The sequence below is a fragment of the Chinchilla lanigera genome, unplaced genomic scaffold, assembly GCF_000276665.1.
Source record: "Chinchilla lanigera isolate Chin_1 unplaced genomic scaffold, ChiLan1.0 scaffold00006, whole genome shotgun sequence".
Taxonomy (NCBI): Eukaryota; Metazoa; Chordata; class Mammalia; order Rodentia; family Chinchillidae; genus Chinchilla; species Chinchilla lanigera.
Genome location: NW_004955407.1, coordinates 19,053,686 through 19,071,460, shown reverse-complemented (window position 1 = coordinate 19,071,460; position 17,775 = coordinate 19,053,686). Strand labels below are relative to the sequence as shown.

Here is a 17,775-nt window from a genome sequence, read left to right as displayed (position 1 = left end):
ATGATATATGTCCCCCACCGTTCAACCTATTGAGGAACTTTCATTTGTTTATTCATTTATTTACTCCTGTCATAATTACTTTTGTCCCCATGCTAAATGTGTGTGTGCCTCTCCAGTGAGCCAGGCACCAACCAGGATGAATATAAGGTTAATGGTATGTACTATAGAGATTTATAATCTGGTGCAAGGTAAGAGAAGAGATGAATTTGTAGACAAGAATAACTCTGTCCGGAATTTCTAATAGGTACCTGGAAGTGCAGCATGGGTATAGCCAAATGGATACATCAAATGGGGCTAATGGAACCAGGGTTAGGAAAAATATATTGAAAACACTCTATAGCTGGAATTTTAACACGTAGTAATAGAGTCTAGGAACAGGAAAAACAGATATTAGATAGAAAAAACAGTGTATTTCCAGATGAACAAGTAAGTCTGTTGTGTTGGAATCTGCATTCTTTAGAAAAGATTAATCTGAGAATAAACCAAAACAATAGTATGGAGCTAACTTTTAGAGCAAGGATTTTGAGTGCAAGGTGGAGTTCAGGCTTCTCATGATGAGGGTGAGACTGGTGTTCTGATACTGTAGTGAGAATGGTAGAACCATCTCTTCAAATTCCTGCTTGTTCTTGGCTACATTTTGATGGTGTAATTTCAGGGCAAAAGACGTAAGCAATTTGTGACACTATTTTCACAAAGCAAACTCTATATATGCCCTTTTATTTCACAAGTAAAGTCGAATGGGCAGAAGTAAGATCAGAGCCGTTTGAAGACAGAGGCAAGTTACTGCTCAATCATGTGAGATTAGATGCGTCTTCCTGGCTCATGTCAGACAGCAAACAAGATGCTGTTTGTAAAGTGCTTTTTTATTCTTTCACTTCAGAATCCCTCATAAAAACAGTGTTGGGTTTTTACATTTTGGGGCATTTTTTCTTTTTGGTAAGTCAAGAGTAATTTGCGGTTTGGGTAGTTTTCCTGAGGAAGGGTGTGTCTAAGCTTCCACTTTTAGACACCAGACTTCCAGCTCATTTTCTTTCCCCGCCCTTGATTCCTGCATGGTGTCACAGATGGACTAATAGGCAGCTTCTTTAAACCCCTGGGCAAGAGACATCTGTGACAACATGATGGGCCCTGAGGCCAAGAAGGAATACCATTTGCTCACTATTTTTCTAGCTGTTTCTTCCTGTTTCCTCTCCATGACTTTTCTAAGGCTAAGCAATGAATGGGGGACAAAGGGGTTATAACAAGTAAAAAAAAAAAAAAAATATATACATATATATATATACACTTGGAAAATAATTTATATCTTTTGAATGTTAGTTCCTGAGGGCAAAGACCATCTATAGCTAATTTCATACAACACTCAAATGACATAAATCAAGTTGATGGTTTGAAGGCCTCATTTAAAAACCAATACAAAAATAGCCAGGGAAATGTAAATTAGTACTACTACGGACAGCAAGTTGGCAGTGCCCATCCAAACTTAAAATACATGTGAAATGTAGGCCAAAAGTTAGACTTGTAGGACTTGGTCTGATAAAAATTCTCAAATAGGCAAGTTGATCCTGTACAGATTAGCCTTTAAAGTAGTTTGCAATGGCAGTGTTTCAAATGACTAGAAACATCCAAAATGACCATAAAAGGGGCTGCCTAAACAAACTACAGCTACAGAATATTTTGCAATTGGAATAAACCAGGAGGGAGCACTTTGTGTAGTAATATAGAGAAAGCTCCAGCATATACAGTTTTTGACAAAGGCAGCACAATGTGATGAGTATATAAACATTCAAATGAAGAAAGGGAATTTCTATGTATTTGTTTATACAAAATAATCTAAGAATTAAGATGTATTAGGTGCATGTACTGACACCGTGGTGAATGTAATCATTATGTACCACAAACATGTAGTGATACAAATTTTCTAAATACCTGAATACTGACAACTTCTAAGGAAGGGAAAAAGGGGGCTGGAAAAAGTGTTGGGAGACTTCATTACATATCCTTTTGTTTCTTTGGGGTTTAGAGCTGCATAAATGTATTATGTATATAAAGATAAATCATGCTTATCTCTCACAATTACAAATATCAACTCAAAATACATTAAAGACTTAAATATAAGATCTGAAATCATAAAATTATTAAACAAAAACTTATAGTAAATGCTTTAGGACATTGGAATAGGCAATAAGTTTTTGGATAAGGCCTCCAAAGCAGAGGAAACAAGGGCAAAACCAGATAAATAAAATCATATGAAGCTAAAAAGCTTCTGCAATCAAAGGAAATAATCAACAAAATGAAGAGACAAGCTACAGAAGAGGTGGCAATTCCTCAAAAAACTAAAAATAGAAATTCAACTTGATCCAACTATCCCCTTTCCAGGTATCTTCTCAAAAGACTCAGAGTCATCATATTAAGGGATGCATGCATATCTATGTTTACAGCAGCACAATTTATAATAGCTAGATATTGGAAACAGAGTATATATGTTCATCAACAGATGAATAGATAAAGAAAATGTAGTATTTATAGACAGTGGAATACTATTCTGCCATTAAGAAAAATAAATTTGAGACATTCATAGGCAAATTGAAAACATAATATTAAATGAAATAAGTCAGATACACAGCTTAAATATTGCATGATTTTTTTATATGAAAAGAATATACATATACTTCTCATATAATATATATTATATATATATATATATATATATATATATATTACAGATATAGAGAGAAAGAGGGAGAGAGTGAGCATGCAAAATAGGAGATAAATAAGTAGGGAGAAGTCCAAATCATTCCTCAAACTATTCAATGTTTCAAAATATTTTAATAAATATGTCATTTGTTTCATCATACTACTAGTTTCTCTTAGTTCACTGAAGAAAAAGTTTTGTGCTTTTATGTTTCTTCTTTATAAAAGAGTCTTTTATATTTAGATTTGTACTCTGAGTAACTTTCTGGCCATTCCTTTACAATTATGATACTCAGTGCATTAACTATTGTCATTCTCTAATTATTTTGTTATAAAATTTTATTTTATTTTTCATAGAAGTAAGAAGTGATCTACATATTTTGTTTATTCATATCTACTTGAATTACATTAAAATAAGAAGAGTAGAAAATATTTTCAAACTATACATTTGACAAAGGATTAATATTTAGTGTATAAAAAGAATTCCAAAAACTCAATAGCAAAAAAATAAGTAACATGGCTTAAAAATGAGCAATATTAACATTTAGAAAAACAGAAAAAGATATTTCTCAAAGTAAGACATTTGAATAAGTAACAGGTATATCAAAAAATCTTCGACATCACTAATCAGCAGGGCAATGCAAATCAAAACCACAGTGAGCTATCACTTCACACCAGTAGGAATGGCTATCACAAAAAGAAAGCTCTAAAGTTAACAAGTGCTGGCAAGGAAACGGAGAAAAGGCAACACTTGTACACTATTGGGGGGAGTGTGAACCATTACAAACATTAAGGAAAACACTATGGAGGGTCCTCAGAAAGTAAAAAGAGAACTACCACATGATCTAACAATCCCACTCCTGGGTATACCTGCAAAGGAAAGGAAAGCAATCTGTCCAAGAGGTATCTGCACTCTCATGTTAATGGCGGCACTATTCACAATTGGCGAAAAATGGAAACAACCAAAGCGTCCATTAACTGATGAATGGATAGAGAAAATGTTTATATACAGATTGAAATAGTATTCAGCCATAAAAAGGAAGGAAATCATGTCATTTGAGATAACAGGAATGGAATGGTTAAGGGAAATAAGCCAGGCATAAAAAGACAAGTACTGTACGATTTCATTTGTAAAATATAAAAAAGCTGAAGTCATAGAAGTTGAAGAGAAGAACAAAATGGTAGTTGTCAGAGGCCAGGGGAGCAGGTCTGGGGAAAGGTCGATCAATGGGTATTAAGTTATGCTAGGAGTATGAATTTCTGCAGTGCTAGGGCACAGTAGAGTGACTATAGAAAGTGATATAGTACTGTGTATTTTGAAAAGCTGGAAGAAAGAACTTTGAATGTTTTCACCATAAATAATAAATGTTCAGAGAGAAAGAAATGTTCTACCTGAATTAAACATTACACCATGCATACATGTACAGATAAATCACATGGTACTCCATAAATGTGCATAATCCTCATATTGTGTCTCAGTTAAAAATAAATTTATTTTTAAAAAATACATGAAGTAAGAATTCTGAACAAGTTTTATTTTATTTTATTTTTCATCTCTGAGATAAGGTTTTGCTATTCAGTTCAGGTTGGCTTTGAACTCACCTTGTAGCCCAGGCTGGCCCCAAACTCACAGCAATCCTCCTGCCTCAGCTTCCAGAGCTGTGTGATTACAGACATGCACCACCACACCTGGCTGAACAAGTTTTCATAATAGTATCTATTAGCCTAAAAAATAAAGTGAAATTTTAATTCATCTTAGTTAATCTGAAAGATTGTCTGTTTTGAAGGGCTTTTTTTTTTTTTCCTAAAAGCTCAACAAAACTTTTCTACTCTTTGAAAAAAAAATGGGGATGGAGATGTAACTGAGTAGTACAGCCTTTGCTCTCTATATGCAAGGGTCCAAGTTCAATCTCTAGCACTCCCCAAATATAAACATTTTTAAAAAGGAAGAGAGAGAATGATAATGAATGATGGAGGAATATGTAACTTTCTATCCTGTGAAGAAAGAAAGGACGATCCAAGTATTCTTTATTTTTTATACCCGTCAAAACTAAAGAGATTAACCAGTTTCTTGGTGTTTTTGTGCTTCTATAACAAAATACAGTAAACTGGGTAGTTCATAACAGAGTTTTCAGGGCTAGGGATTGCAAGATCAAGGAGCTTACAAGTTCAAAATCTGAAGAGGGCCTGCTGTCCGGTTCATACACAGCAATTTCTTCCGGTATCTTTACATGGTAGAAGGGGGTGCCCTTACCTGGCCACTGTCTGGCCTCTCATGAGGGCGTTCACTGCCTCAAGACTTGAGGACCTCCCTCGGGTCCCACTACACAAAACCAGCAACTTGAAGGGTAGGATTTCATGTATGAATTTTAGGATGACACAAACTTTCATAGCAGCCAGGGGAAAAAAATGTCACTGAATTAATGATCATGAAAAAGGGCAATGTGTAAAAGCAGAGGATGTGCTAGGTAAGCCAAGTTATTTATTCTGATTTCCTTTATTCTGATTTCCTTTATTTCAGGAAAAATGTTAGATTTGTTAAATCATATGCAACACAAAAATACAATGTCCATTAAAATAAACCAGTTGCTCAGTAAAAATTACCCACTTTTTCAATGGATGAACAATGTTTTATAATAAAATCTAAGAGAAAGTCAGTGCACCTACTTCATAAAGAAAATACATCACAATAGTTATTTAAGCTCAGAGATGGTTTCTTGTAATACTTTTAAATACAGGGAGATGTCATAACAATAAACATAACTTAGTAGAAGCTGTGTACAAGCCAAAACAATGGAATTTAACTAAACAGCTCTGTGATGATCTGTTTAAAGATAAGACTCAGCTCATCTGAGGAAATCAAGCACTGCATATACTTTCAAAGGCCCCTTCCTATTACTGTAAGTGAGCTTCTGTTTTGTACTGACTGTGACTTCAGTGTGACAGTTCCTGACAGCGCCTGGAGATATTCACATGTGCTGTTGCAGGTAGAATGATGAGTTTTAATCATCAGCAAAGCTAGCCCCGAATAAACATCTTTTAACAAAAGCTGAGAAGACTTTCCATCTAACATGGGAATATAAATTCTTGCTACTTTACATAGAAGTGAGCTACAGCAGTTAAGATTTCCCTTCAGAAAATTTTAGGCCCATTTCAACATACACATACATGGGGAAGCTGGTGGCCAAGTTTGACTCAAGTTTAATATTTTTGCCTGAAAAAGATAAAGTCTTATCAGAAGTCTATTTTAGTCATTTTTAAGCCAAAAAAAAAAAAAAAAAAATACTCACGGAACCTTTAGAATTTCAGCAAGAGAATTCATGGTAAAGGAGACCAAAAATAAACTGGTTACAAAATGTATGTCTTGAAAACTAAATCAGTGGACTTGCAGTACACGGGCATAAGCAGGCAAAAAAACCAGTTAAATGTTACTGGATGTGTGAATAAGGTTACATTTTATCCAAAGTTATTCTTTCTGGGAATGTATGAGAAAAAAGGTTCAGCCTCATTTAACAGAGAAACCAAAATAACAGTGGCTGAAACAAGAGAATTTTACTTTTCTCTTACATAAACGGAGTCTACAGACAGGAGTGCTGCAATAGCTCCCCACTCGTCAGGACCAAGGTTCCACTTCTCTTTTTTCTGAAAATCTCATGTAGTGTCCATCTCCAAGGTCACCCTCATGGTCAGAGATTGAGGCCACAGCTTTTGTCAACGTGCCCACTTCACAAATATAAAAAGGGAACACAATTCTCAACTAAGTATTGGGGAAATACAATTTAAAAGCATAACCTCCTAATTCAGAAATCCTCTCCACAAGGTAGTAGAAGAAAGAAAACATTTATTTTCGATTAAAGGTGAAACCGGAATGTGTGCACATCACAGGCAGTCAAGAAATGAAGAACTAAAGGACAGACTGAAATCTCACCTTTTATAGCTGAACACACACAACCCCTTACACACATGTTCCCAAAATAAATAATAATTAGTCTTCAAGTAAAAGGACTTATGAACACTATTTTATGGCACTTCATTTATCCTAAATTTACATGGTAATTGTGGTGACCAAATGTACTGGTTGATTAAATATACAAAGGAAACATAACCTTTTCATATTTTAATGACTGGATAATTTTACAACTTGATACCAGATTAAAATTATATTCCTACCCTCCTGTCAATAGTGAGAGGCAGGGGTGTCTCTCTTGGGTTTTTACATTTAGTGGAGTTGGATCTCAAGTTTTTGAAACTGCCATTCCTTGTCAAACTGAAAGAGGAATGCCTAATTTTGAAAAAGATTTATACATTTCTGAAAGACTATAAAGTACTTTTGGTTACAAGTTTCTAAAGTAAATGCTCTAAGAAAACAAAGGGAAAGGCAATTTCGTCATTTTCAGCAGGGAGAATTAAGCCTGTTTTAATTTGCATTTGTCTTGCATGCAACAATTCTCTTTGAGGAACACTTTTAGAAAGTCCACACAAAAACTTCCATTTATACCTCATTAGCCAGCACTTATTTAAATGGATACACCTAGCATCCAGAGAGCTGCAACACAGTCTCTTGGCTGACAGCATCACCACATCCAAAAAAAAAAAGAGTTCAGGATTCTGTCTCTAACGAAGTTTGAAAACCTGCAGAATTTCTCCACTAATATTATTTAGATAGTAGACCTAGGTGCATACTGTATACTTGTTAAAAAAACAAATTAAAAAAACCAACGAAACAATGATATCTCCAAAAGAAATTATTTACTTTTTTCAAAACCTCTTTTAAGGATGGGAAGTTATAACGAGTAAGCTCCACTGAAATTATCTGGAAATGATTCTTTAATCAGAATTTAAAATTTGTAATAGAGGAAAAAGTTTCGCTAGAAACAGACTCGCTTTACTCCTTTATATAACATCAGCTGAGAGAGTAAGAGATCATTCTTACTGATGTATTACTTAGGAATAGCTTTTATCCATATTAGCAACCAGGGATTTACAATAGCCAGAAAAGTTATAGAGTACCTAGGAATTACTCCAATAAGAAGTGAATAGCTCAAAGTAAATCTTTAAAATCTTCTGAAGGACACCAAAAAAGAATTGATCAAAGAGAAAGGCACACTTTGTGTTAGAATAAAAAAAAAAAAAAATTGACATCATGAAAAAATCAATTCCACAAGTTTTTAATTCTTTTCATATAACTTTCACAAAAATAACAACAGTTTTTTTATTAGACAAGAAAATACTGATGTTCATTTAAAAATTAAGTAAACAAAAAATAGCCAGGAAAGCTGTAACAATGAAGAACAATGCAGAATAATTGGTCCTTCTAGATAATGAAAAAAAAATGACGACAGTGATAAGAGTGTTATGAGACATAAGAATAAATAGACCAGGACACAGAAAACAACACAATGTCTTAAAATAGACCAAAGGTATGGAGTAGATTTAATGTGTACAAATGACAGCAGCTCACATCAGTAAAGAAAAGACAAGGTAGTTAATAAATGCTATTTGGACAACTGGTGAGCCATCCTCAAAAACTATTAAATTGGAATTCAAATCTCAAAATATACATTAGGAAAAAAATGTCAAAGCATCAAGAGTTAAATTTTAAAAAGGAAAATATAAGTGTACTGGAAGAAAACGTGGGTAGACCATTGTTATTATGATTCCAACATCTGGATATCTTGAAAGATTGATAAGTTCAACTATATAATCATAATTTCTGTTTAACCAAAAAATAGAAAATGTAAAAAAAGCTGGGGGTTTAGCTCAGTGGCAGAACATCTGCCTAAGCTCTAGCTTTGATCTTCAGCATCACAAACAAAAAGAATAATGAACATGCACACAAAAAGAAAGAAAAACAAAAACCTACAAGTAAAACTATAAACAAATGATAAACTAACATGAAAATTTTAAATTTATATTGTAGACAAAAGATTTAACATCCTAAGATATAAAATGTTTCATTAAACAAGGAAAACAGCAACAAAGTGGATAGAAGATATGAAAGTTCACACAAAAATATGAATGAGCCTTAAGTATATTGCACTTGCCTGGTGGTTTCACTTATCTTTTGCAAACCATCTTTTGTTTTCCCTTTGCCTGGCATTCAAATTTCCAAAGAAAAGGTAGTAACTGTTAATGTCAGCTGTTCCAGGAGAAAGAAACATGAAAAGACTGGCCATGGAGACCTCCTAATCAGTAATCTTTCTTTAGATTTACAGAACCAAGAGAATCTGGTAGCATTCAGATAACATCAGAACATGTACCAATGAAACGGACATTGCAGAATTAATGATTACTCTAGTGCCATCCATCTGTGGATAAAATAAGCTCCCTTATCTTTCCTATGCAAGCTCTTCACTTGTGGTTGTTGTCAAGATGTTTTTTTCCAGCACAGGAGTCGGCCATCCTCACAATTGCTGGTTTGTTGCCAATAAGGCTCTTTCTCCTCCCACCACTGTTTCTGGAGTCCTTAGCTTCCTTGGGTAGAGGTAGAGCCAGATTTTAGCAGTTACAATTTTAAAAAGATGCATAACCCCTCCTCCAAGCCTCTGAGGGGACTCGAGAAATCTCGAGGGCACGCCTTCTTGTTAGGACCCAGAGAGGTCCTTTTGCCATCTGTGAGGGCCCTGGCCAGTGACCAAAGAGGGCAGCACAGCCGGTCTTCTGGGCCGATTCATCAGATGCAATTGCAAACAGAAACACCAAAATGACACTCAGGATTTGGAGGCAGGTTTATTTATGTCAGTGGGCACTGATGGGGATCATTCCCAGAATATTTGGCCCCAATCTCTGGTGGTCTAGGGCTTTTATGAGATAAGCAAGCAGGAAGTACAGAGGCAGGATGGTTTGTCAATTGGTGGTTGGTTTATACAATGTGCATCATAGTGGCCAGCTATGTATCACAGTGGCTAGCCACTTCTAAGAGACAGACACAACTGGAACTGGAACAGGAACTATTACCTGGGCAACTAAGAAACTGAAGTATACTGGCTGTGGGGTCATTTTCTGCTACAATTCATCAAAACAGTTTTATAATTGCATAAAAATTGGAAACAACACAATAAAAGCCTAAGCAGCTATAAAAAATGAAAATATTTATGCACTATTAAATATTGATCCTCATATACAGAGTAACATCTCAAAATGTAGAATAGTTTGGGTAGAACTTAGGGAAGAGGAAATGTTTCCTCTACCTTCTGAAAGTTCAGTAATTGAATCTATGAAATAAACTATCAGTAGACAGATTAACAGGAGAAACTATACCCAAATTTATTACATGCATAGGGGGACATTACATGAAAAAAACCCTGAGCATTCCAAAAACCCAATACAATCAAGAAGCTTCTTCCCTCTTTAGGCTGGAGAGGAGAGGAAAGATGCAGGCAGCTTAGGCGACAGTGCATAATTTAAGAAGGAGAGAAGAATGACCCTCAGAAGAATTAGTTGATCTTGTGAGAAAGCCTGTCTGGGACTGGCATTGACCTTCAGTCTCAATTCCTGTGACAGAGTTAACCTCCCCTAGTTGATGAAATTCCTGGGGAAAGGGCTCATCACAACTGTATCCCACGGGTGGACCTATCTTTAGATAAGAAAAGTTCAGAGAAAGCCCCTCCTTGTGCTCATGGTGGGCAGAAGACAACAAAGCAGTGAATCAGCAAAGCAGCAGCAGTAGCAGCAGTCTGCCTCTCTCTTTTATCCCTTGTAGGCTACCTGCCCTTTGCATGGTGCTACCCACACCCAGGGTGGTGCCATCCTTACTCAGATCTATGCCAAACCCATCAGTGGACTAGTTTAGCCATCACATACCCTTAATCCCAGCACCATACACTTAATCCCAGCATCACACAACCTAGATCCAGCCACCTCTAAAAGCCCCACCTATGACTGCATGAGACTATGGGGGTTCATCTAAATACAAGCAATAACAGCAGTTCATAGAGTTAATGTCCATTTCTCTCTTTCTCCCTCTTTTTCTCCCCTCCTCCTCCTGCTCGAAGCACACAGCACTATGTAGTGCACATTTACATATACGTGTGTATAAATTTATATACGGATCTGTGTATACACACAGACATTGAGAATGTCTGCCTCAGTGGAAAAAACGTGGCTACCTCACTGGACAGGGAGTGCCAACTGCAGTACCATGGGATGGGATGGGAAGGAGACTTCCTTTTTATTTTGAGACAGGGTCTCACTATGAAGTCCAGGCTGGCCTCAACTTTGTAATCTTCCCATTTTAGCCTGTGGCATGCTGGGATTACCAGCGGATTACCATACCACCATGCCTGGCAAGACTAAGTAGATCCATTACTATTTTAAAAGTAACAAGTAAAAATTTTAAACACAAAGAAAGTCACTGAAGAATAAGCACAGGCAACGTGGGCCATAAATTAAATCTGTGGGTTGAAGCTGAAGAAAATTCTATTAGAATCATAAATGCCTAGATTTTTCCTAAAAAGTTTTTATTCCTGATTTTTCAAATGACTAATTATAGAAGCCCAATGTCTAAAGCCTTTTCACTGAATAATTATCTGTGATGTCAGTGTATCAGGAAGTAAACAGGCACTTGATTTAAATGAATAGATCCCTTTAATTAACATATTTATCATTTAAAGGGCTACCCTTTTATTCAGTGTGATAAATTACTTTGTCAATTCAATCAGGTGGACTCACATTGGTGGCAGGAATTTAATTGGCCAGGATTTGAACACTTCTATTTAGAATCTTCTCAGGGTAACTTCTTTGAGATTTTTAAATTATGTATGAAACAAGAAGGAGCATTTTCATTGAGGCCCTGTTGGAAAGTAGCTCAGCATCTACAAAGTTCTGGCAATCGACCTAATTATTATATTTGGTAAGAGAGTCTTCCAAACACTGAATTCTAAAGCCTCACTCACATAATTCAGAATTCAAGTAACTCACTCAGTTTGCCCACATTCCTAGATCTGGTTATCTGATCTTTCTTTACATATTCTGGAGATACATTATTTGTTTTCATTTTTTTTTTTTTTCTTTTGGCAGTACCAGTGATTGAACTGAGGGCCCTGCACATGCTAGGCAAGAGCTCTTACCACTAAGCTACATCCTCAGTCCTTATTGTATTTTTGAAATAGAGTTTTGCTAAATTGCCAGGGTGACGTTAAAATCAAGATCCTCCTGCCTCAGCCTCCTGAGTAGCTGGGATTACAGGTGTGGTGTCACATACCTATAATCACATGCCTGGCTGAGTTTTTGTTTTTTAAATCAGTGTAAATCCTCATATAAAGGAAATGAATGCAATAGGGTACATAATACAATAGTGAACAGGATGCTTGATACAGTTTAAAAATAAATTAAGGAATGAGGCACATCTTTCTTGTTTTAAAAATTAGTTCATGGCCTTCCATAGTTAAGTAAATATGAAGGGATTGGCTCACATAGGGTTGGATATAAGGCTTCAGAGTTGAAAAGAAAGGTTTTGATATTTTGCCAAATATTTACAAAGAATAGTAAGAACAATGATGATGTTTGTCCAAGTTTCTCTTAACTGACCCTGAAAAACTATATAATTGGCACTAGTGCATTGGGGGATTGTGATTATTTAAAAATTAAACATAAATAATTTCAGAAGTATGACATTGCTCACACTCCAAAAAGAGTAAGTATGAGACTGTGAAGAGGACCCAAAAAAACCCTACCAATAACACCTAATAAATTGACAAAGAAGGACTGTTTTAAAACATCTTTTCCCCCTAAGGCTGATGTCTAAAAGTTGTTCATGCAAGATAAAGCAAAATACAGGTTTTTTTTAGATTAAATGGTGATGTGATTGGTTTTTAAAATTTGTTAGAAACATATGCTTGTCTGTTTCAAGGAAACAGGAAGTAAGTAAAGCTGTCCTTTGAGAGGAAATATGTCTATTTATACACAGTCCAGAAAGGATGCCAAGAGTCTAACTGTATTTGCAGAACTTTGCATTAGGAAAAGTCTGCCAGGATCAACCAGGATCAACAGTTACCTAGTTGGTCTGGCTGGAGATTTGGGTTTAAAAGGGAATGAAATTAGTGTTGAGGGAGGGGAAGTGCTGTTTTGACCACAGAAGTCAGCTGATCCTGAATACCTTGAGTTGGTCTAGAAGCTGGTCTCAGGAGTAGTGTTTGGAAAACAAATGCTAAGACTTGGAGTATATAGACTGTGTATTGGTCTCTGACGGTATCTGAAAATTCTGGTGTATGCAGATATGACCATGCTAATTAGAGTTCTCGAACCATTGGGTAGGTCCGTAAGAAGTAAGTTCTAGATGTCTTGTTTGATGGGGTGATTCTAGTCACTGGAATAACTCATTCAGTAAATAAGAGGACATAGATAGCTATTTGCCTCTAGTTTAGGAAGCCATCCAGTGCATTCATGCAAATTTGAAAGCTTCCCATGTTTTCAAACTTACTAAGGTTTGTTTAATTACATCAGCCCACTCAGCTGACTGTGCATTTTTGTTTCCCAAGCTTTAAGAAAAGGTGAAACTCAAACACCCTCAGGCATGAGGCTGGTGAAACAATTGTGTCATATAATAAGGAATAATTGTGATTAAGACAACCTGAAGAATGTACCTCTCTCTGAAGGGAATCCAAATGCAAGGTTAGTTGAAGACAGTTTAAGATTTGAACTGATTCAGATTAAAACATGCACCATAAGTCTGTAGGCTGAGGAGAAAGAAAATGGTGGAATGGTGACTGGGAGTGAAATTCAGCCTGTTTGAGATCTGGAATTCAGATACTGGAAGATTACAACTTGGCAAAGAAAAAAAGACAAGCATATTGCTGAGAACCAGGAAGGACCTGACAGGAAAAATTAGAAGCTATAGAAAAGTTGGAAAGAGGGTCCATACCACAAAGAAAAGAAGGGGACAATTTAGATTCTCTCCCTAGCACTTACATCTTGTTAGGAGGGACACCTGGCTCTCCAGAAGCAAGATAAGTGTGGAGAGTCCTCAAAACACTGGAGATTTTTTTATGTCTCTTAATAACTGTTTTATATCACTGGGTGCACTGGTATTTGGTGCATATATATTTATGGCTGTTATTTCTTCCTCCTGGACTGTTCCCTTTACAAGGGTGTAGTTATTTTATTTGTCTCTCTTGATCAGTCTTGTCTTGAAATACACTTTGTCTACAAATAGACTAGTTATCCTGCTTTTTTCTGGGTTCTTGTCACATAGAATATTGTTTTGCATCCTTTGACTTTCAGTCTATAAATTTCTTTTTCAGTTAAATGTTTCTTGTATGCAGCATATTGTTGGATCTTGCTTCTTCATCTATTCTGCTAGTCTGTTTTTTACAATTTGTGAGTTGAAATCATTTACCATGATGGTTATAACTGATATGTATTTACTTATCCTTGTCATGTTATTTCCTGCTTATTGGTTCTCCTTCTCCTGTGTTTGTTTGCTTTGCCTAGTGGATTCATTCTGTTGGGATTCATGGAGTTATAGTTTTTGTTATCTCTTTGTATAATATCCCTCAGAATATTTTGGAGTGCTGATTTGGTGTTCATGCATTTCTTTAGGTGTTCTTTGTCATGAAAATATCTTATTTCTTCACCAATTTTGAAAGATAGTTTTGCAGGTTACATTAATATGGGTTGGAGGTTCTTTTCTTTTAGGGCATGAAATACTTCACTTCAAGCTCTCTTTGACTTAATGTTTTGAGAGGTCTGCTGTAATTCTGATTGGCTTTCCTTTATAAGTGTGGTGGATTGACAACTGTTGGTCAACTTATAACACCAGCTGAACTGAATTAGTGTGATGCTGGGTGTGGGAGGCCCACCTGAGGATTGTTGCCAGCAGCATAAGAGGCAGAACTGGAGAAGAAGAGAGGTTGTTTGAAGCTGAGAGAGGCTGTTGGGGACTGGTAGAAGCTATTGGGTGCTGTTAGAACCTGTAAGGAGCTGTTGGTTTTCTTGGAGGATCTTGTCATGCTGGCTTTCCTGATAACTCAGCTGTTCTCATTGTCCAAGGAACTCAGGACATTGGCTTTCATTGATGGGAACTCTTCTTACCTTTGGAGGAGGTTGGCACCTCACTGTTGCCAAGATGGCTGTGGTACTTTTTGGGAGAGCTCTGCTTCTTGCCTTGAGCATCACTTTCTGGCTCCAGTACAGATCCCTCAGCCTGCTAGCACAGATCCTTCATCCTGCTGGCACAGATTTTCTAGATTCCACCACTGACCTTTGGGCCTTCCCAGCACAGATCCATGAAACAGGCCTGCAAGAGACATTGTCAGGGGCTCTAGGCCTCCAGCTGGACTCATGGGAGGCATTGTGATAGGCTCTAGGTCTTCAGCTGAACTCATGCAGGACATTACCATGGGATCCAAGCCCTCAGCTGTGTGGACAGATCCAAGCCTTCAGTGTGTGCACAGATTTCCTGTGCTCTTTGTATATGATTCTTTGGGTGACTATTATAAAATAATCTTATAACTTATGTAACCTGTACTATATTGTTCCCCTTGCAAAAACCCAAATCCAATGTAATAGGTGACTTGTTTCTTTTTCCTAATAGCTTGTAATATTCTGCCCTTGGGTTGAATTAGTGATATACTGACTATTATATGCCTTGATGTAGATTTATTTTTGATCATAGCTAATTACATTTTTATATGTCTCACTTATTGTATGTCCAATTCTATTTCCCTGCTTGAGAAGTTTTCTACCATTACTTCTGTGAACAGTTTTTTAAAATGTCATCTGCACTATCTCCTGCTTTTTTATTGACTCTGATCAATCTTTTGTTATTCTTCTTTGCATTAGCTAGCATCTGTTGTATTTATTTTACATGGTCCCTTCTTATTTTTAAGAAACTTTTCTTTTCATGATTTCCAACCACCACCTTGTCTTTGATACCTGAAATTCTGTCCTCACATTGCCTCATTCTGCTATGTATACTGTCAATGGAATTTTCAATCTGGATATTTGCTTGAATCTGTTTCATGGATTCCATTTCTTTCATATGTTGGGTGTTTATGATTTCCATCATTTTCCTAAGTTCCTCTATTTTTTATCTGTATCTGCTCTAGAATCACTAAGCATGTCTTTCATTATGATCACCATTTCTGTAGTTATCTGACAAATTATTTCTGATTTGATGTTTCCTAGAGCTCATTTATTTGCTTTGTTACTTCTGCTCTTGCAAATTCTGAGAGTCTAGGTTGGTGGTTTTCAAATTGTTCCATTTCATTGTTCCCTTGATTTGCTTTTGTTGAGCTGGAAGTCTGAGGCTGCATCTTGCTTTCATGTCTTCTCATTTTCTCTTTTTAAAATTTAATTCTTGAGTTGATGCTTATAAATTGCTTATGGCAAGTAGCTTTATTACTAGTATTTAGAACACTTAGGAAATGACTCCTCAGAGGTGTCTTCCAGGTGTAGCTGGTTTTTGGCTTTTGAGCCTGTTACATTATCCCACCTCTTTAGTTTACTGAGGATGAGAAGTTGCTGCCTATTTCATCTGGGATATTTCTGGTTATTCTGGCACCGATATTTCTGATTATTTTTGATCCTCCATCAATCTCAGTCTTGGAATACAAGGAAGAACTGATCACTAAAGAACTATGCCACTGATCAAAGAACTATGCCACTTTGGCTAACGTAGTATAATCAGCAATAACAATAGCATCAAACACAGCCTAGAAAATGACAAACCAGTAACTGTTAATCTGCCACCTTTTATCCTATGAATTATAGTTGTGGTTATGTAATAAAATCTAAAACAAACCAGAAAATTGTATACAGTAAGTATCTCCTCAATATGGTGATTTTACCCTTAGAGCAGAGAATTTAAAAGGGATTAGTGGAAAAAATAGAAAAATAGTAGAGACTAGAAGCATAGTTGAAGGACAAAGGAAGATTATGCAAGATGGAGAAAGAATGAAAAAATAGAAGAACAGAACAAAACAACAAAAACACTAGAAGCAATGTTCACATTCACATAAAAACATGAACAAACACGCAAAAAAAAAAAAAAAAAAAGAAAGGAAGGAAAGAAAAAACTTGTCCACTTCAGGGCCTGTCTCTGCTGTCACTGGCACACAAAGGGGGATGATAGAGCCCAGATGTGTGTTGATTGATCCCAGCAAGCCAGCAATAGTAGAATTATGGCAGGATTGGGGATAATCCCAGCAAGCCTGTGTGTTCAGCTCCACTGAAATTCAGGCTGGTTTGGGTTCCTAGCTATGAGGCTGGGATCCAAGTTGTTCAGCTGCAATGATCTGAGTATCTCCTGCTGATATGAACTCAGCTCCCTGACCTTGGATGTCTCCTAGGGTTGCACCTCACCCTGACAGTGGAAGCTGGTAGATGCAGCCAAACCCCAGCTGCTCTGAGTTCTGATTTCAGTTGGTGCTTTTCCAAAATGGCAACCAGCCAATTGCCCTCTCCTAGAGATGCCTGAACTGGAGTGGAATGGTATCATTTACCAGCCACTGCAGTCCACAGCTTCCATTTCTCTGTTCAACTGGTGGATTTCTCTGTGGAGGCTCTGAGGTCACCTGTAGTCACTATGTCTCTGCAAGTTAGAGCCATCTGTCCCATGCCATGAGCCCAATCTCAGGGAGAAATTGCCACCTCTTTCTTCTGTGCTCAGGTTTCATTTGACATTTCTTTACTGTCCCTGTGGGCAGTTCTCACTTTATAGATCCTTGCTGTTTCCTGGGGACCTATTCCCTCCTTGTTCTCTTCCTCACATTGTTATTTTCCAGCATCTGGACTCCAAATCTCAGAGAGGCTGTTTCTCTGCTGCTCACCACTCTGCCATCTTCCTGGAAGCTCCACATAGTTTCCATTATTTGGATTGGGGAGGGAGTTACTATAGGTGTTTGTGTTTGTGTGAGTGTGTGTGCAGGTCTTATGATGGAAGTTTTGTACAATCAAGACTTTGAATAGCCAGAAAAGAAACTGTCTTCTAAATATTTTTGGTAATTCTAATGATGTTCATGATATGTATCCTTATTTGAAATATTAAATATAGCTGGGCATAGTGGTACACATCCATAATCCCAGCACCCAGGAGATTGAGCAGGAGGATTGTCACAAGTTTGAGGCCAACCTGGGTGACATGGT

At 36.7% G+C, this 17,775-nt stretch overlaps 1 protein-coding gene across 1 annotated transcript in view; it reads right to left on the bottom strand.

The window, feature by feature from the left end:
• The window catches only part of LOC102013474 (translation initiation factor IF-2-like), a gene marked incomplete at its 5' end in the record, with an annotated part of 133,393 nt that overhangs the window by 4,336 nt on the left and 111,282 nt on the right, over positions 1–17,775 (bottom strand). The window contains 1 exon segment of the mRNA XM_013505824.1: positions 4,294–4,416.